Raw genomic sequence first — 21,889 nt, 5'->3', positions numbered from 1 at the left:
TCCAGGCTGGTCTACCATTATTGTACACCACTAAAGTCAAAGATCCAGGATCGATATTCTCACTTCTATGTCAGTCTACTATCCAAATTATTTAAAAACCTTTATCTTAAGATAATAGAATTACTTATTATTATTTTAAGAAACACATTTTCCTCTGGCTGCAAGGCTCGTATTGTCCTGGTTTAGAAAATGTGACAGCACACTCTATGTTCCCCTTTCCTGGAGAAAGAGGGTTCCAAATGAAGTTAGAGTCCTAAATATATGTGGCCCATTTTCTAACCCCGTTGGTCTCAATTTACTCCGGTCATTTAGAATGTGGCCATTTTGAAACTCACCCCATAACTTTTTCTATACTGCCTCTTCACTGAACTCCATTGCTTTCAATCAAAGCGAGACTTTTGTCATGTCTCTTATCTCTTCATATTGGAAAGAGAGATCCCTCCCATGCACTTGACTGGAGATTAGAAAAACAATAACAGACCAAATACAAAACGAGATTACAATGTTACACACACACACACACACACACACACACACACAAACACACACACACACACACACACATTCTTTTTTCCAATAACATAACACAATTAGCCCAAACGACCCAGCAAATGGCCATATTGTGGAACAGTTAAAAGGAGAAAAAAGTGTAAGGTATCCTCTCATTCATTGAGCTTTTCATTAAAAATGTAAAAATATTTAAATTATTCCTTTCTACAAGCAGTTTTGCGACGTTCCAAGATGTTCGTGGTTGATATCGTGTGCTGGATACTATGGTAGATGGTCAATAAGAACGTACCAGTGATCATTTATCGAACCTCTTGCTGTCGCTATATGTCAGAATGCTAATATTAAAGGTATCTGCTCACTAGTGACAGAACACAAAATCAATCTATATTCTGATGATATTCTTCTTTACTTACAGGAACCCAAGTATTCTCTTCAGGCAGTCTTCAATCTCATTAAAACATTTTCACAATTATCAGACGACTCTATTAACTGGACAAAATCAACAATACTCCCAATAACAGCAAACTCATGGACTCCTGCAGATCAAATCCCAGAATACCTTATTCCTATAGGAAACATTAAGTATTTAGGTATCAATATTTCGTCAAAACACACAGAGCTAACCAATCTAAATTACACACCATTTCTGGAAAAAATTGCAGCTGATTTACGACCCTGGAATAACTTGTCTACATCATTACTGGGAAGAATAGCGACAATAAAAATGAAAACCTTACCTCAAATAAATTATTTATTTTCAATGATTCCATTTAAGACCACATTTAAATGGTTTCGAACCTTAGATTATGCTGTAATACATTTTTATTCAAAAAATAAGAAAAAAAGAGTTAGTCTATCCACTCTTCAGAAAAGTAAACTGGAGGGAGGCCTAAATGCTCCTAACTTTAAACACTATTATTTAGCTAATTACAATACCTCATCAAATGGTTGCACCACAGTGAGGAGTGTGATTCTTGGCTAGAATTGGAACAAACAGACTGCAACAACACCAAACTACCAAAACTCCCATTTATATCTACTAGTCTTAAACGGCATTAATGTTCCAGGAATCCAATAATTGCATCCACCTTAACGGCTTGCTGGCAAAGTTTAGAATCGACAGGATCTCAATTAGCTCCCAGTATGCTCCCCCCAATCTGGCATAATCCAGATTCCGAATTTAATAATATACCCCTTCATTTTAGTATATGGGAACAACATGGAATTAACCACATACAACAGCTATTTTAACAATAATGTTTTTCGGACATGTGATGAACTGAATACCAACACTCCAGAGCACCCTCGAACTGCCGGAGTGTGTCAAGCAAATAATGAAGCTTCTCTCGCAAAGTAAAAGAAATCTCTCAAAAGTTTATAAATTAATTTCATGTACTAAATCAATGCACTTACCAATCACCAAATGGGAAGAAGACCTCTCCATGTCTGCTGACCGTAGCTACTTGTTATAGATTTGTAACAATATGTTTAGAATGACAAAAAACACAAATCTACATCTGATACAATATAAAGTGCTCCATAGAACACATTTTACTCAGTCCACTATGCATAAAATGGGCTTCTCTCCATCTAATATATGCGTGCAATGCACCAAAAATACCCCAGACACCTATTTTCATGCTATATGGAAATGTACACCAATTCAATGCTTTTGGTCTTTGGTTATACAAAAACTTGCATATATTTTAAACTGCAGGATTCCACTTTCCCCAAGATTGTGCATACTTGGCGATTTAAGCATAATTGACCTCCCTAATAAATATTCACAATCATTACTTGTCGCGTTAGCTACCGCTAAGAAAACAATTCTATTAAACTGGAAAAACAAACAAGCTATTAACACCAATCAGTGGCTAAATCTCATCATAGAATATATTACGTTAGAAAAAATATCAGCATAATGAAAAAATCAATTACACATATACGTTGACACCTACGTTGATAGGTGGTCACCTTTCCTCAGCATGCTAAATCTAGACTCTTGATTCCTTAGCCTGAGTAGGATGCCATCTGACATTTGACAATAGCAAGACTATTTTCATAAGTGTGAAAGTAAACAATAGAATTCTATATTCTGTGTTGTCGAAGTTTTTTTTTTTTTTTATTATTATTACACATTCTAGATCGGTTTGCATGGTGAAAAGACACTTGCATGCTGTGGGGATCTTCTCCGCTTGTCCCTGTGTTTGCTGTTCCGGAGTCTGTGGGGGCGGGACTTTTTTAACTCCTTCCTGATCTTGGGGGTGGGGGGAAACCACTGGGGTGACCTCCTGGGGAGTAATGGTGGTGTGATGGTGACTCGCCCATGTCCGTGGGTGCTGGGGCGGTGCCGGCTGGCACCCGCATAGGTCCCCCGCTCTGGCTGCTGGTTGGGGGCGGTGGGGCCTCCCTGTCGCTCCTTGGGCCTACTTCCTCCTCTTCTCTCCGTTCCTTGCATCCCGCTGCGGTCGCCTCCTCCTCTTCCTGTGGGGGACCAGGGCGGTCCCCTGCGGGCTGTGGGAATGCTGTGGGGTTCTTTTCCCTGCCTGGTTTTGGGGGGGTCCACCTACCACGCTCAGGGGCGGGTAGTGGGTGCTGGTGGGATTGTGGGGGTGGGGTCCGGGGTTGGTGCTGGGTGGGATGAACCTCTTCGTCGGTGGTTGTCCGGCCTAATGGGCCCGACCTGTTAGACAGTAGTGCCTGGCAGCCCTGCCCACACCCCCTCGGCTCACTGACCTCTCCAGATTTTAATGCACCACACCACTCGGGGTGGGGGCACTGATACTGGGCAGGGCCAATGACTGCCAGTCGGGTACCTGGCAGTCACAGTAACAGGGGGGGAGGTGGGTCTCACTTACTTGCATGGGGGTGCTCCCGAGGCCGGGCCCCCCGGACTGGATGACTGCTTGGTGTTGGGACTGACCTCTCATGGCCCGCGGCTGCTCCTCTCTTACCCCCCCCCCCCCGCCCCCCTTTATTGCTCCCTTGGAGTGTGCCCCCTCCTTTCCAACAAACAAGGGAGACACTCCTGCCCTCGCAGTGGGCGGGGACTGACTGCATCGTGGGCCCTGTGGGTTGGGGGGGCGTCTGGGTCTCCTGAGGGTGGAGGGGGGTGGCGGGCCGTGTGGGGTGGTTTGTGGGGTGAGGTGATTGGCTGGGGGGTGGCACTGGGACCCTGTGGCCCCCACTGGGTGGCCGGTTGTCGGGGCGCCTCGGTGGGGCAGGCGAACCGCCCAGGGTCCCTCGGTATGGGACGTGTCTGCCGGGCTGCTCTCGGGTGGACCCCTGGGCCTGATTCCACCCCTCGATTGATTGGGTGGGGTCCTCAGCCGCCGGGGTGCGGGCACAGCAATTACAGGACACTTCTGTCAGTCTTTGTGCATGTAAAATGGTATCAATTCACTTACATGTATCCGCAGGCACACACCCCGAGGACTCTTTCACTGGGTGTGGGGTTACGCACTTACTGCAACAAATAACTCATGAATATGCAAATCGCTTGTGTATCCCCTCCCTTATACTCTCGTCCTGTAGACTTTTATAATTTACATAATTAATGCCACCACACTTCAGTTGTACAGCCGGGTTCACGACCCTTGTCCTGCATGCTTCTTCTCCTGTCCTTGTCCTGTTCTATCTTGTCCTGTCCTTCCCTCACAGGGTGTAGCACTATAGCCCTATGCAACACTCATATTTAATATTTCATTGTTGGAGATAATGTAATGATTTACTTCTCTCATCCTGTTTACAATTAGTGCTTTGTCTTTTGTCTTTGTTTCTCTCTCCCTTCTAGAAACTTTGTTCTGTTCGACTGATCAAGTCTGATTCTCAATAAATCTCAATTATAATACCACAGCGGAAGCTTAAAAACTCCACTGTGACACAGTAAAACTGTTCCGGCAAAAAAGGGATATGGATTTTCCATTCTGCTTGACCAAACAGCCGAACAGGACAAAAAAAAAAAAAAAAAAGGAGTGTATTCTCTCACACAAAAAAGGCTGTGTGTAAATCTTACCCATCATCCTTTTTTTTTTCTTGGCATGGTCTCACTCTCACAACTGCCTGGATTCTTTTCCATCATTCTTTCTCTGAATCCTCCTGGAACCTTTCCACCTGGTGCTCCCCCCAACATACCACTCCATCCCAGCCCGCCGCTCATGTCTCCGGACTCTCTGTGGACATGCACTTACACCGCACTCTGCACACACACACACACACATACACGTCTTTTTTCACCACATGTAAAGGTCTCTCTTTTTACTCCTCCTCCACCTGTCGTCCCATAAGAGACTGAATATATCAGTCACTTCTTTTTCCCACCCCTGGCTGCACCTTCAGCACAGCCCCTCTCCACCCATAAAACCAACACCACCAATATCACCACCAACAAGCAGAATTTCTCAACTTTTCTGCTTGAGGACCTAACACCAGTCTTTGGACCCTTAATAGTCTTATCTCCCCCTGCCTATGTCCAGAGGCGGGGAAGTTACACACTGTATACACATGGCACATTTTTTTTGTTTTAATTTTTCATTTGATTAACAACATGATTAAAAAATCTGGACTTGGTCAGATTGAATAAAACAATAATTTTAAGCACTCCACCATGCATGGATGGAATCCAGGATGATGGCCGACTTCGAATTTGTTCGGATTTTCACGTTTTTCTCCATAAGAAGTAATGACAACAAAAATAATCTGTTCCAGGGTTGAACTGTCACCATTCTAAATTTAAAAAATAATTTTGCTATAGACATCATGTCATGAAAGTAAAAAAATTAGTCAATCACTTTTAATATTAAGATATGAACACACAATCTTATTGAGGCAACATAAAGCATAATTCCAAGATGATTTGCCTTACTAGCACTTTTTTTTTAAACAAATTAAAAAAGGTCAGCACTGTAAAATGTAAAAACAATAAAAAACTACCTTAAAATGTGATACATTTTGACATTCATGGTCAGACTGGTATTGGAACACAGCTGATGTCCTACTGCTTTGAATGAGAGTCTGTGAGTTCGCTTCTCAAGTTCTTCTCTCAATAGCCTTTGTTGAAACTGATACTTCTTTTGGGAAAAAAATGGCAAAGAAAAAGCTAAACACAGAAGCAAAGCAATAGTTTGATGTTCACTGAACTGAGAGCTTGTGGGGTACGCTGAGGTCTCATTTGACTGTATTTTGATATCAAATTTCTTCGACTTTCGAGGCATATTTTCCTGAATATTTTGTTTAAAATTCCAAATTGCACTTCAAATGCCTTTGAGCCTAGAGTTTCCACTGTATGTGTTTAAGGTAATATACTGTAAATACTGTAACAGTATTTGGCTCTGTGTTTATTGGATATAGGATGCCAACAGTATTTTTCAGGAGAGCTGAAGTGATTGAAAACATACAGTATATTTGCATTCGTATATGATTCGTCCTTTGTGACATGTATTGTTTTATATTTGGGGCAGAATTGCAGCACATTGTATTGTAGTAAAGGCCACGATGATACACAAATACTCATTTATGATCATTTAAAACAGCATTTTGTCCCCTCTCCTCATCATTTTAAATTCTTTTTGACAAACTTTGCTGATTATGGCCGAGGGCAAAACTATTTATCACTCACTGTACACTAAATGGTGCTCAGTGGTCCATTTGTTTCATCCCATTCCATCCCAAGCTCTAGCTACACTCACTAACCAACTGAGATTCTAAGACGAGAGCTGTATTAATGTTAATGCTCTCACAAAGAAAATAACATTGTTGCTAGAGAAGTATTAATTAGGCATATGACCATTTTTTATAAAGACTGAATTGATGCAGCTCCTGTATGTGCAGAAAAACGTATGTTGTAAGACAGGGATGACAAAAATAAAGACTAATAAAGAAAAGAAAGATAATGGGGATGTGGGAGAAAGGGACAGATGGATATAAGAAAAAGAGAGGAATTGTAACAGAAGAAACAGATCGAGGTGTGGAGGAAGAAGTGAATGAAGACAGCAATATGCCTAATCAATTGCTAAGCAGTATTTTGCCAAAATGGCTGTTGTCTGATACACACAACAACACATGCACACACAATAGCTTGAATAGAATGCTGTATATCGCTGATATGTTTAATTGTACAGTATATAAGGTGTTCCAGACGAGTCTCAGGTCTATGCAGGTGTTTGAGGCCCTTTTCTTATGAGGTCTGCTTGTTAGCGCAAATACTTTTCAGCCTGAGACAGATGGCAGGTGTGAAAACGAGCCGATGGTCCAACATCAACAATCCTCTCTCTGTATTCTTATAATAAAAACTAAATAACAGGAAGACTATTCACAAATAAGAAATTATGTGACTATTTCATACGAGAACAAGACGAACCCATTCGTTTCCTGCGCTTACCCTTTTTATTTTTGGAGCCTATTGTGCACCCAATCTCTCCTGAAAGAGCAACAAAGTGGAACTTGTTTTGATTAGATGTAACTGTTCTCACTGTACAGCACGGTAGCTTAGTGGTTTACAGATCTGCCTCGCAGTTCTGAGTTTCACGATTCAAAACTCAGCACAGTAATCGTTTATAGACCTTGTTTAATTTAAAATTGTCCAAATCCTCAGAATTTCTGACCCTCAACAGTAAGTATTAATAATTGTATTTAATATAATAATAAAGACTTAGGTAATTAGACTGATGAGACATTTGCAAACATCATCTTGTACTTTGGAAAACAATTATCAAATATTTGCCCATTTTCTGACATGTTATGGACCAAACCAGCAACTGAATCATAATCAATTTATGTTTGTGCATTTTTGCACAATGTCCTGTTTTTGAATAAAGGGCTGCAGTCTATCCTAGCTGACTTTGGGCACCCTGAACTAGTTGCCAGCCAATCACAAGGCACAGTACAGACAAACAACCATTCACACTCACATTCAAACCGAAGGACAATTTTGTGTTTTCATTTAACCTACCATGCAGGTTTTGGGAATGTGGGAAGAAACCGGAGTGCTTTCTATTATAGCCATGGAGCATATGAGAGATAACACTTTTGAGTCGTTTTCCGGAAGAATGGAAAAGTAGTAGTCTACTGCTACGACTACACAGTCTGATACTGTACGGCCTGTGGGAGAAAAATAAAAACGCAGCGTGGCTAATAATGTGGCTTGTGAGTTGTATATTTTTTTACATGACATCCACATTTCATGTCATCCCCTAACTTTTAACGCCAGTAAAATGATCTGTACTGAATTTAAGCACAGAGCAGAAAAAAGTATTGGCGGTGCATTGTAGGCCACAAGCTTACCAAATATCCCCATTTTCAACTTTTAACTCTAATTGCAGTTACGGTATTAGTTTGTTCCCATCCCAGGGATATTTTACTTTTCCCCTTTTGTAAATCCAGATTGTGTTTATCAATTCATCACCCAAAAAGCATTCGGAGGGGGGAAAAAAAAACAAGTAACACAGAAAAGATCTTTTGGCTCAACCCCATTCTGTCTCATTGCAGCACGATTTATTTATTTATTTATTTTCATTTATTTATTTTTTAAATCTTTGCCTCTTCTCTTCCCCTTTTTCTCACCTCATGTGGTTGAGGCGAGGTGAGCCCCTGTGATGAATCTAAATGTTGCCCCTCTTCTCACTTCTCCTAAATTACCACAAACACCACCTTCTCTTTAGTTGTCACTCCCTCTGTCTGTCTTCACACCCACAGCTCTGCAGTCCGCTGGTGGGGACAGAAATATGTATTTAGAGATACAGTACACACAACATATGAGTCAGACATAGTGAAGAGACTATTGTAAGATTCCAGGGAATGTTGATACATAAGCTCGCAGCTCTTTGTTGACATTGTAAGCAGTTCACCTTCAACGGGTTGAAACCCTACAGGCATTTTCCTCTGAATTATTATCATTGGCTGTTGTGGGCTTTTAGTAACCCCCATCAGCCTTTGCACAGAGCATTGTCATTCTAAATGGATTGCCATTCTCTTGGCCCAACACTGTTTTGCATCTGGAAAATCTGACAGGCTTAACAGGCTTTTATCAACGCAAGGCTGCCAGACACTGTGCAAGGTTTTCACACGATGCCATACGCTAATGAACAGAAGAAGTCACTTCATTAGGTGTACAGTACCTTGCTATTAGATACCTCTTCGGTCCATTATGGCATTGTAGCAATGATGTTCAAATGTGAAAAGTCTCCATAAATTCACTGATATTGGCTGTTGTATCTGTTCATAATTAATACACTCATAATTTAATTCAGTTGATCTTGTCTCTGGGTTCCAATGCAGTAGTGTGGCCTCAATACACTTGTACCCTCCAGGATCTTAGACATGATCAGTGCATGAGCCAGTCATGCACAGATCATGCAGGGAATGAGGCCTTTGTAAGTGGTGTACTGTGCGGATCGGACTGTGTGATGCACTGTAGGAGATTATGCAGCAGGATATTTTTTTCAGAAACATTAAAATGACTTTGTGTAGATGGGTTTCTCTTGGCTTTCCCTTTCATTCGGACACATTCTCCTTGAGGTTCTATTATAAATAAAGCATTCTACATTTTTGTTTTCATTTTTTTGGAACAAAGTTGGACAGAGTCATAAAATATGGCTGCAGGGATTGAGGTTTGACTTTGTCTCAGAGAGCACTGCTCACAAACTGAAACAAAACAAGCCAATTAAGACAGGAAGTGGTTCAATAAAAATTGATCAAAAGATCGTAAACAGGAGACATTTGATGTTTAATTATTTGAATAACTTTGTTTTCCTTTGTCTGCTAATAACTGCTCTGTAATCATTGTAAACAAGTCTGTATTAACAAAGGAAGAGTAGAGCAGCCAAATAGTGTACTCAAGATTACTGTCACTTGAGAATAACATGAATCAATTAAATGCTAAAAGTAGTCCTCCAAATAATTAAAGGTATTCAGTGAAATTACTTAAGTACTGGGTAACTGGTGAGTAACCTAATTTATTTATGATCATGAACATCAAATAGACAAAAATATAAACTAGGAATGTGCAAATTCAGATATTGCCTAACAATATCACTTTAAACTTTTTATAAAATAATATAAATGAAGGCAAATTGAGCCACAAGGAATGGTCTTAAATCAACTTTCTTTGTTTATGCTTGTGAAACATTATAATAGTCTGACCAGGCAGAGATAATTCATATTATTATATTGACTTTCATCATATTGAACTTTGACAGGTAGATTCACTCGCATTTATCAGCCATGCTGACATCTTTCTGCCAATATACATCTTTATCTTCAGTGCTGCGCATACATTGCAGATTGCTTTTTCTCACTATTCCTTTGTAATGTGCACAACACTTTCTACAGGTACAGAGCGCTCCGACAGGTCTGTAACAGAGTAAAAGTCATGCCCATTCTATCCATTTTCAATGCCGCTTATGCTGTGCAGGGTTGCGGGATGCTGGCACGTACCCCAGCTGACTTTGGGCGAAAGGAGGACTACACCCTGAACTGGTTGTCAGTCAGTCGCAGATCCCATATAGACATGGACAACCAATTCGCACTCACATTCACACCGTCACTGAGTGGCAACTGAACCCATGCTGCCTGTACCAAAGTCAGGTGAATGTACCACTACACCATCAGTGACGTAAAAGTAATGTAGTAGTACAATTTATCCAAAACGTTAATTAAGTAAATGTAGCATGTTATTACCCACCTCTTGTAATAAACAATGTTTTTCTAATCTGGCCATACACCATACATAATATGGACAAAAGTACTGGAAATGAAAGAAACATTGGAGTTGGTCCCATGCGCTAACGGCTTGACCTCATCTCCACATTTTTTTAGTTTGTCTGTATGAATTTTTGTCAATCCAAAAGATCACTTGTGAGGTCGGAGTTTAACTTGTGTTGCTAATCAGAATCTCTATTCTAGTTCTCAGATGTTTGATTGGGTTGAGGTCAAGGCTGGTCAAGTTCTTCCAAACTCATCTAAACACACACCCATGGACCTCTCTTTTTCCACTGGGCCACAGTCACAACAAATTAAATAGTACCACAGGACATGTATTACAATATCAAGTACTCATCCAACAATTGATTGAATAATTAATGAATTAATTGAAAGGCGTGGTCCAACAATATAGTGTTTTTCCACCTGCATGCTCCTCAATGAACGTTTTTGTTCGTTCACACGTATTTCTATCTGAAAAGGCGAGTGAAAGGCTCATATTGTGATGCATCAAGGTCGCATGGAAGTACACAGACACCATCACCTCGCACGGACCTTCAGCTCACACTGGTTCTAACATTGTGCATTTACAAAAAAACAGCTCTATTGGTTACCTGATACTAGCGAGTACACTGTGCATCTTAAGCATTCTTTTAACTCGCACGGGATGCATATGGTGCTGAACAGCTTTACTGCAGCTCTATATAGGAGCAACAGTCTGTTCCTGTATGGCCCTGAGCAGTGCCAAAGGTTGAGAACATGTTGCTTTATACATGTAAACTGCTCTGAACTCGCAGATTCTCTGTGTGAGATGTTTGATCACACCAAACTTGTGTGAGGCCATGAAGTGAATCAGTACAGTATTTGGTAATACAGTAATCCCCTATTGTGGGGGATTAGGTTCCGGATCACCCCCACAATAGGTGAAATCCGCGACGTAGTGACCACATAAACTTCTTCTTTACTTTTCGGCTTGTCCCGTTAGGGGTCGCCACAGCGTGTCATCCTTTTCCATGTAAGCCTATCTCTTGCATCCTCCTCTCTAACACCAATTGCCCTGATGTCTTCCCTCACTACATCAATCAACCTTCTCTTTGGTCTTCTTCTAGCTCTCCTGATCGAAGTCTGCTCTCTCTAACTTTGTCTCCAAAACATCTAACCTTGGCTGTCCCTCTGATAAGCTCATTTCTAATCATGTCCAAGCTGGTCACTCCTTGAGAGAACCTCAACATCTTCTTTTCTGCCACCTCCAGCTCTGGCTCCTGTTGTCTCTTAAGTGACACTGTCTCTAATCTAACTTTATTCCTCTATAGTTCCCACAGCTCACCACGCTTGTTCTTAAAAATGGGCACCAGCACACCTTTCCTCCATTCCTCAAGCATCTTCTCACCTGCTAGAATTTTGTTGAACAAGCTGGTCAAAAACAAAAACTCCACAGCCACCTCTCCTAGATGCTTCCATACCTCCACAGGAATGTCATCAGGAGCAACTGCCTGTCCATTTTTCATCCTCTTTAGCGCCTTTCTAACTTCCCCCTTGTTAATCATTGCCACTTCCTGGTCCACCACACATGCTTCTTCTACTCTTCCTTCTCTCTCATTTTCCTCATCCATCAACTCCAAAAGTATTCTTTTCATCTACCCAGCACACTACTGGCACCAGTCAACACATTTCCATCTCTATTCTGAAATCACCCTAACCTGCTGCACATCCTTCCCATCTCTAACCCTCTGTCTGGCCAACCTGGATAGATAATTTTCTCCTTCTTTAGTGTCCAACCTGGCATAGACAGAGGGTACAGAAAGTATTAGGACCCCATGAATTTTTTTTCATTATTTGTTATATAGCACCCATTTGTTTCCTCATTAATGTACACACAGCACCCCATATTGACAGAAAAAACGGATTTGTCGACATTTTTTCAGATTTATTAAAGAAGAAAACCTGAAATATTAGAAAGCCCATAAGTATTCAGACCCTTTGCTGTGACACTCATATATTCAACTCGAGTGCTGTCCATTTCTTCTGATCATCCTTAAAATGGTTCTACACCTTCATTGGAGTCCAGCTGTGATCATCCTTAAAATGGTTCTACACCTTCATTGGAGTCCAGCTGTGCTTGATTATACTGATTGGACTTGATTAGGAAAGCCACACACCTGTCTATATAAGACCTTAGAGCTCACAGTGCATGTCAGAGCAAATGAGGTCAAAGGAACTGCCTGAAGAGCTCAGAGACAGAATTGTGGCAAGGCACAGATCTGGCCAAGGTTACAAAAAGATTCTGCTGCACTTAAGCTTCCTAAGAGCACAGTGGTCTCCATAATCCTTAAATGGAAGACGTTTGGGATGACCAGAACCCTTCCTAGAGCTGGCCGTCCGGCCAAACTGAGCAATCGGGGGAGAAGAGCCTTGGTGAGACAGGTAAACAAGAACCCAAAGATAAGATCACTCTGGCTGAGCTCCAGAGATGCAGTCGAGAGATAGGAGAAAGTTCTTGAATGTTAACCATCACTGCAGCCAGTCGGGGCTTTATGGTAGAGTGGCCCAACGGAAGCCTCTCCTCAGTGCAAGACGCATGAAAGCCCGCATGGAGTTAGCTAAAAAACACCTGAACGACTCCAAGATGGTGAGAAATAAGATTCTCTGGTCTGACGAGACCAAGATAGACCTTTTTGCCTTAATTCTAAGTGGTACGTGTGGAGAAAACCAGGCATTGCTCAGTGAAGCCTGGTGGTGGCAGAATCATGCTGTGGTTGTGTTTTTCAGCTGCAAGGACAGGGAGGCTGGTTGCAATCGAAGAAAAGAAGAATGCGGCCAAGTACAGGGATATCCTGGACGAAAACCTTCTCTAGAGTGCTCAGGACCTCAGACTGGACCGAATGTTCTAATTTCAACAAGACGACCCTAAGCACACATCTAAAATAACGAAGGAGTGGCTTCAGAACAACTCCGTGGCTATTCTTGAATGCCCCAGCCAGAGCCTTGACTTAAACCCAATTGATCTGGAGAGACCTGAAAATGTTTGTCCACTAACGTTCACCATCCAACCTGATGGAACTGGAGAGGATCTGCCAGGAGGAATGGCAGAGGATCTCATGAAAGACTCATGGCTGTATTAGCTCAAACGGGTGAGCACCCTTACATTTTTTTTGTAACCTTGGCCAGATCTGTGCCTTGCCACAATTCTGTCTCTGAGCTCTTCAGGCAGTTCCTTTGACCTCATTTGCTCTGACATGCACTGTGAGCTCTAAGGTCTTATATAGACAGGTGTGTGGCTTTCCTAATCAAGTGAGCACCCATTTGAGCTAATACAGTCATGAGTCTTTCACACCTGGATTTGGGGATCCTCTGCCATTCCTCCTGGCAGATCCTCTCCAGTTCCATCAGGTTGGATGGTGAACGTTGGTGGACAGACATTTTCAGGTCCCTCCAGATCAATTGGGTTTAAGTCAAGGCTCTGGCTGGGCCATTCAAGAATAGCCACGGAGTTGTTCTGAAGCCACTCCTTCGTTATTTTAGATGTGTGCTTAGGGTCATTGTCTTGTTGAGCAAAGGGTCTGAATACTTGTGATATTTCAGTTTTTCTTTTTTGATAAATCTGCAAAAATTTCAACAATTCCATTTTTTTCTGTCAATATGGGTTGCTGTGTGTACATTGAGGGAAATCTTCTTTTTTTGTAACGTTGGCCAGATCTGTGCCTTGCCATTATTCTGTCTCTGAGCTCTTCAGGCAGTTCCTTTGACCTAATGATTCTCCTTTGCTCTGACATGCACGGTGAGCTGTAAGGTCTATATAGACAGATGTGTGGGTTTCCTAATCAAGTCCAATCAGTATAATCAAACACAGCTGGACTCCAATGAAGGTGTAGAACCAGCTCAAGGATGGTCAGAAGAAATGGACAGCACCCGAGTTGAATATATGAGTGTCACAGAAAAGGGTCTGAATACCTATGGCTGTGATATTTAAGTTTTTCTTTTTTAATAAATCTGAAAAAATTTCAACAATTCAATTTTTTTCTGTCAATATGGGTTGCTGCGTGTATATTGAGGAAAAAAATGAACTGAAATGATTTTAGCAAATGGCTGCAATATACAAAGAGTGAAAACTTTATTCGTACCCACTGTATGCTCATACTTTTCTTGTGCCAGTTAAAAGACGAGCCACAGCATTTTGAACCAGTTGCAGACGAGCAATGGATGGCCCACTAACCCCCATATATAGTGCATTGCAGTAATCCAGCTGTGGTCACAAAGGCGTGGATTACTATTTCAAAGTGCCTTTTCTGAAGGACCGGTTTGATTTTTGCTAACTGCCTTAACTGGAAAATGCTAGACCACGGCTTTAATCTGGGTGTCAAATTTAAGATAAGTGTCCACTTTTATACCTAGGTTGTTAATGATGGACTTTTGAGGGGGGTCAAAGAAGTGCCACCAAAGACCATGACCTCTGTCTTCTTCTCATTAAAATTTCAAAAGTTAAGAGACATCCAGTCCTTAATATCATGTAAGCACTCTAGGAATGGCTTAGCACACTAGGAATCTGACTTTTTAAGGGGTGCATAGATCTGACTGTCATCTGCATAGCAATGAACATAAATACCATGTTTCCTGAGAATTGAGCCAAGTGGGAGTAAATAGAGGGAAAATGAGAGGGCCAAGCACAGAACCCTGTGGCACCCCATGTGAAAGGGGAGCAGTGGAGGACACAGAGTGAGCAAGGCTAACACAAAAGGTTCGCTGAAACAGGTAGGACCTGAACCATTCAAGTGCTGTACCTCTGATGCCCACCCACTGCTCCAAACGAGTAATCAGGATATCATGGTCCACAGTATCAAAGGCTGCAGTCAGATCTAAAAGTACTAAGACAACACAGTGACCAGCGTCGGTAGCTAAAAAGATGTCATTAAAAACTCTTAAAAGCGCTGATTTGTGCTGTGCAATGTTTTAAAACCAGATTGGAATGGCGCAATAATATTTTGTTTATTAATAAAACTCCATAAACTGGGAAGAGAGAATATTTTCCAAGAAAGGAAAGGCAATTTGGAGATAGGCCTAAAATTTGCCAAGACAGTGGGATCCAGCCCAGGTTTTTTTTTAATTATTTTTTTTTAAACAAAGGTTGCACAACGGCATGTTTAAAATTAATGGGAGCCACTCCTGCAGACAGACTACTATTAATAACTACAGTAAACGATGGTCCAATAGAAGGGCAAACCTCCTTAAAAAGTCGGGGAGGTACAATATCACTTGGTGAATCTAAAGGCTTCAAATGACTAACAATTTCCTGCACAAAGTGCAGGGGCACAAGCTCAAAATGGTCTAAAACAGCAGAGCAGGGAGCAAACACTGAAGGATCAAAACTACGGGGTGAAATAAGTTCTCTGGCAGAAGAGACTTTATCAAGGAAAAAGTGAAGAAAGTTTTCACACACAGCCAGGGAAATGTAAATTCCAACAGTCTGTGGTGCATTCAAGGCAGAGTTGATAACCTTAAACAGAACACGGGGCTTGTAGGAGTTTAATAGAACAATATCAGAAAAATATTTTTTCTTAGCGTCTTTCACAGTGGATTGGTAATCTGGAGTCTCTCAACATTTGGAAAGAGACTTGTAATATTTCATTTTTCCACTTTCTCTCAGCTCTTTGACTGGCTTGTCTGGAAGCATGGTTGTTTAATTCAACCAGGGCTAAGCCTCTGTTTTTGTTTTTTGCCTTCTTTTTTTAATGGGGCCGCAATGTCCATAGTAGTGTGACAGGTGTCGAGGAACCAGGTGTTCAGAGACTCAGTATCATTATAGACACTTACAGGTTTGACACATTTTTGACTGAAGACAGTCGAGAAGTAAGCAGCAGTAGAAGAGTTAATAACTCGACATCGGCGAGCAGTAGCGGAAGGTTTGACTGTTTGACAGCAAACAGTAGCTTCAAACAGTAAAGGCATATGATCAGAGAAAAAAAACATCACAGCTCTCCAGATTAGAGACAGACAAACCATAGGATAAAACAAGATCAAGTGCGTGACCACGTTCCTGTGTAGGCCCAATTACAGACTGAACAAGATTAAAAGAGTCGATGATGCTTAGAAAGTCACTCGCTAATGGGTTATTGGGACAACACGTGAATATTACAATCACCAACAATAAGAACCCGGTCATATTCAGGCATAATATCCGCCAAGAACATAGAGAAGTCTGTTAAAAAGAAGTCTGTTATAATTAGGAAGCTGCGATAAACCACCGCACACAATACCATGTGTAAATGTCCCAGTTCAAAGCTGGCAGGAGATGACAGTGATATCTGTTTGCATTTAAAATCACTCTTAAAAAAATTCACAATTCCTCCACTTCGCCCAGATGTCTGGGGAGAATTGAAATAGCAGCACTCGTCAGGTAAAAGTTCTGTAAAGAAACAGGACTCACCAGCACTCAGCCAGGTCTCGGAGATAAAGAGGAAGTACAGCTCCCGAGATATGAAGAAGCCCTTAAGGATACATGTTTTATTACCAAGTGATCTGGCGTTGACCAGGCCAAACCTAGCAGGAGCTGGTGGGTCAGGGCGAACAGCTGACGAGGAAACCCGACACAGAGGGCGCAGATACTCCAGATTCACTCTGCACCAGCGGAGACATGGAGACGAGGGGCCGCGGGGATGGAAGGCTAAATCGGAGCCTGCCAACGAAAAAAGAAGCTGAGCGACACACAGGCGAGGACCAGCTCCAAAACCACCTCGATCGGGACGTGCCAACGCGGCCCTCAGCCTCACAGGCAGCCAACACGCTTTCCTCGGCGTCAGTGCCTTTTACGCCGAGGTGGTGGAGCAAGAGTACGTCGGAGGTATGAAGAGATATCCGAAAGGAAAGGAAGCTCCGTTCCTCGCCGCCCGTCATAGTCCAATTTACGCACATTCCCAGCGGTGATCCTCAGATCTAGTGGCGTTTGGCGATCATATACCTGCAGAGAGTTGACGGTTTGTACAAGTGTTGCAAACAGAAAAAAACGCACACAACAGGTGGAGCAGCTGACGGCCTGCCTGACACACTGGCGCCGTCCCGCGATATGACAAATTATGCATGATAGAAATATAAAAAATAATCTGCAATGCAATGAATCCGCAATAGGTGAACTGCGATATAGTGAGGGAACACTGTACAGTAGTTTAAGAACATATAACCTGGATTCTAACACTATTGAGAGGCATGATTGCACATACTGTACAATAGCAGAGCATGATCTGCTGTATACTGCATTTTATGCTGAAAGTACAAGCAACAAGGTCACTGATGGTGTAGCGGTTCACTCGCCTGACTTTGAAGCAGGTAGTGTGTGTTCTGCCTTTTGCTTGAAGTGCGCTGGTATAAGATCACTTCAACTTGAAAAGGAGTTAGAGTGGTATAGAAATTGATAGATGGATGGATCCTAGCAATTTTTATTCACCCCTAATTCATTTAATTTTCGTAACTTTACCTTAGCAGCATCGTTTTTAGTGGACTCTTTGATTGAGTGTATGTTTGGCTAAAAATAAAATCAAGAGCAAAACTAATCGCTTATTTTGAAACATGCTTCTGTGTTAGCGCAAGGTTATGAACAAAGTCCTTTTGACTATTGGACGCTGCAGTGGAAACTAGGTTATTGTCACTGATGCCCCGGAGCAAAGCGAGCAACATGCCTGCTGCCTACAGTAATACCAACATGCTGTCTAGTATACAGTCTTAGAAGGGAGTATGTGTGCATACTTTTGCAGATCATATTATATTCTTGATTTTCCTGAGATTAATAACGAGGGATTGTTCATTTAAAATTGGGGTGTCATTGTCGTTCAGGGGCCTCATACAGCCTAATTTGATGTCAAAGGGGCCAGACCACAAAAATTATACCATACTTATATAATTATAAATTACAGTAAGTGTTTCCCTTTGTTTCAATGCAAATCAAAAGAAGTACATAAGGAAAATCTTTGGATTTAATGACATTAAAAAAATATATCTTACAAAAAAACCTCAGCTTACTTGAGAAATGTTTGCTTCAGTTTGTCATCTACATGTGTGCAAAGTAATTGATGACAGTGATTGTATTTTGAGGCACAAAACTTGATGTCACAGGTATTTGGAACTGAAAAATATAGTATTGGACCTTAAAATTACATAAATTTATGAACAATTAATTTTTACCACTCAATTATCTACATTAGCATAATAATTCTCAAAATTATCCTTAGTCCCCACCGCCACAATGTTATGTATTTTTTTCACTTTCAAATTCATCCTGTGGACCAGGTACCAACCCCAAGATGGCGGCGCATGCATACACAGCGGCTGCTCTCTGTCCCAAACAAACGGTGCTTTCGGGTTTTTTGTCTTATAAATCAGTGTTTTAGTCCGTATTCGTCATGTCTACGTGTTCCAAGATGCAGATACAGTCGCAAACTTCTGATTGACATCGGCAGAACTACTTTCACAGAGTTAAACTCTTCTCTCACTGAGGAGCTACAGAACTGCGGGTTGCTCCAGGTACCTGCAACAGCTGCAACCCTCACTCCTGCGTCATGCCCAGAGTGGAGGCACTACGAACAGCGCAGGCGGAAGCAGAAACTGGGCAAGCGCGGAGGTATCTGAGCTAGGCAAGCGGCTAAACCACACAAGCCGGCTATTCCCTCCATCGTGTTAGCCAACGTACGCTCTCTGGACAACAAGATGGATTATATTCGACTGCTCTGATCTACTCGTAAGACTGTGTTTTTGTGTTTGTGGAAACATGGCTTAACAGCAGCGTTCCGACAGCGCCATTCAGCTCGACTGGCTAGCATGCTACCCAGCGGACAGAACTCTCGCGGGAGCCAACGCTCACGCCGGCAGACTGTGTGTTTACATCAATGACGCCTGTTGCCGGGACGCTACACTGCTCACTGCTACTGGAGTTTATGGCTCTGAAGTGCTGGCCGTTTTATTTACTGAGGGAATTCGCTGCCATACTGCTTGTGGCAGTCTATAGTCCTCCAAACTCCAGCAATAACAGCAGAGAGGCGTAAATGAGCTACACAGCTGACGGCCCACCCAGATGCTTTCCTCATCCTAGCTGGGGACTTTAACAATGCTGACCCCAAGGCTGTGTCTCCTAAACTTAAATATTGACTTTCCAATACGGGGAAATAAAACTCTGGACAATGTTTCTACTCCCCTGCGAGGGGCCGACAAGGCCCTTCCCCTCCCCCACCTCGGCCACTAAAATCATCTCACTGTTATGCTAATCCCAGTTTACAGACCACTGGTTAAAGTCTCCCAACCAGTTAGGGAACGGGTATAAGTGTGGCCAGAAGGGTCCCTTGAGGCACTTAGACTGTTTTGCCACCACAGACTGGACCATGTACAAACAGGCTGCACCTACAACTCCATCACGAACCTTTAGGAGTACACAAAGACTGTTACTGCTTACATCAGCAAGTGTATGGATGATGTCACAACCACCAAGTCCAGCACTGTCCGTGCCAATCAGAAGCCATGGCTATCGGGCGAGGTCTACAGACTACTGAAGGTCTGCAACACGGCTGCAACACGGGTTTTAGGTCTGGGGATGAGGAGGGCCTGAGGACAGCCAGGGCCAATCTGAAGTACTGCAGGAAGATCGCCCACCGCTTTAGTGACACCAGGAGTCTGTGGCGAGGTATTCAGACCATTACGGACTATAAAACCTCACCACAGCTCCACCTCCCTGCTAAATAAGATGAATGACTTCTTTGCTCTGCACGGTGGACGACTGGTTAGAGCGTCTGCCTCACAGTTCTGAGGACTGGGGTTCAATCCCCGGCCCTGCCTGTGTCGAGTTTGCATGTTCTCCCCGTGCCTGCGTGGGTTTTCTCCGGGCACTCCGGTTTCCTCCCATATCCCAAAAACATGCATGGTAGGTTAATTGACAACTCTAAATTGCCCGTAGGTGTGAATGTGAGTACAAATGGTTGTTTGTTTGTATGTGCCCTATGATTGGCTGGCAACCAGTTCAGGGTGTACCCCGGCTCCTGCCTGATGATAGCTGGGATAGGCTCCAGCACGTCCTCAACCCTAGTGAGGAAAAGCGGCTCAGAAAATGGATGAATGGTGGACTTCTTCGCTCGCTTTGAGGCACACAACAGCACCCCTGCACACAAGATTCCACCCACTCCTGGTGACTAAGTGCTGATACTGACCCGGGACAGCATGAAAAAATCTCTCTAGGATCAACACACGAAAAGCCCCGGGCCCAGATAACATACCTGGTCGTGGTCTGAGGGACTGTGCAGCTGAACTCACAGACGTCTTCACGGACATCTTCAACACCTCCTTGAGTCAGGGTGTTGTCACCACGTGCTTCAAAGCCACCACCATCATCCCGGTCCCGAAGAAGTCATCTCCCTCCTGCCTAAATGACTACCGTCCGGTAGAGCTCGCTCCAATCCTGATGAAGTGCTTCGAGTGGGTAGTAATGCACCACGTCAAGTTCTCCCCCCTCCCCCCCGAACCCCCCTCCTTGGACCACTTCCAGTTTGCATATCGGTCCAAACGGTCAACCGATGACGCCGTCTCCACCGCCCTCCACTCTGCCCTCACCCACCTGGACCCTAAGGACTCATATGTCAGAATGCTGTTCATAGACTTCAGCTCAGCATTCAATACCATCATCCCTAAACACCTCATCTACAAACTCGACCAGCTGGGGCTCAACACTACAATGTGCAACTGGGGGCTGGACTTTCTGACAGGGAGACAGGCAGTACGGGTCGGCAGCAACACATCCAGCACCGTCACTCTGAGCACGGGGGCCCCTCAAGGTTTGTGTGTTGAGCCTCCTCCTCTATGACTGCACACCGAGATACAGCTCCAAAGTCTTCATCAAGTTTGCAGATGACATAACTGTGGTGGGTCTCATCAGCATTGGGGACGAGACAGACTACAGGAGTGAGGTGAGCCCCCTGGCTGGGTGGTGCACGGTCAAACATCTCTCTCTGAACATGGAAAAAACCAAGGCGATTGTTGTGGACTTCAGGAGAGCGCACTCCCAGCATGCTCCCCTGAACATTAACGGTGCTGGGGTGGAGAGGGTGCTCAGCACCAAGTTTGCAGATTCAATGAATATTTTTTATAGTGTATATACTATATTATTATTATTTAGCTTTTATATTTATGTTATTATTTGTACTGTCTTTTGTAGCACCGCGGGCCCTTGAGTACTATAATTTCAATCCTCTGTATGTGTTACACATATTGAAGAATTGACAAAAGTACCTTGTAAGCAGGGTGGTTTAGGCCCACGGGCCTTATCTTTGAGACCACGGATTTAAAACATCATACCCTCGTATTAATGATATTGGAACCTCGAACGTCAAACACATTCCCTACTGGCATTCTGGACAATCACTGAGTTGATTTTAAAACGATTTGCTTAAATAACTAACTGTACAGGCAATCTTTAAAGTAACGTTTAATATTCTGATAGGGCACAAGTGACACAACTTCCAGTATCTATTCTTCTTCTTTTCCTATGATGTTGTTTCACTACAAGCAGCAGCAGAACACTGACGTTCTTTCTGCAAATTTTTAATGCCCCTCACAGTCGTAATACTGTACATTGATGCCAAATTTGTTTCTGTATGTGCAGCAGGATGTGTTGAGCATTGAAGTTGCGGGAATAGAGTACTGTGTGTGTTTATCCTTT

The 21,889-nt window shown here is 42.8% G+C and overlaps 1 protein-coding gene across 1 annotated transcript in view; it reads left to right on the top strand.

Annotated features, from left to right (window-relative positions):
- The window catches only part of grin2ba (glutamate receptor, ionotropic, N-methyl D-aspartate 2B, genome duplicate a), a 139,744-nt gene that overhangs the window by 40,661 nt on the left and 77,194 nt on the right, over positions 1–21,889 (top strand). The gene's annotated exons all lie outside the window — the stretch shown is intronic.

Source organism: Phycodurus eques, chromosome 16 (assembly GCF_024500275.1).
Source record: "Phycodurus eques isolate BA_2022a chromosome 16, UOR_Pequ_1.1, whole genome shotgun sequence".
NCBI lineage: Eukaryota > Metazoa > Chordata > Actinopteri > Syngnathiformes > Syngnathidae > Phycodurus > Phycodurus eques.
This window is presented reverse-complemented; position numbering and strand designations above follow the sequence as displayed.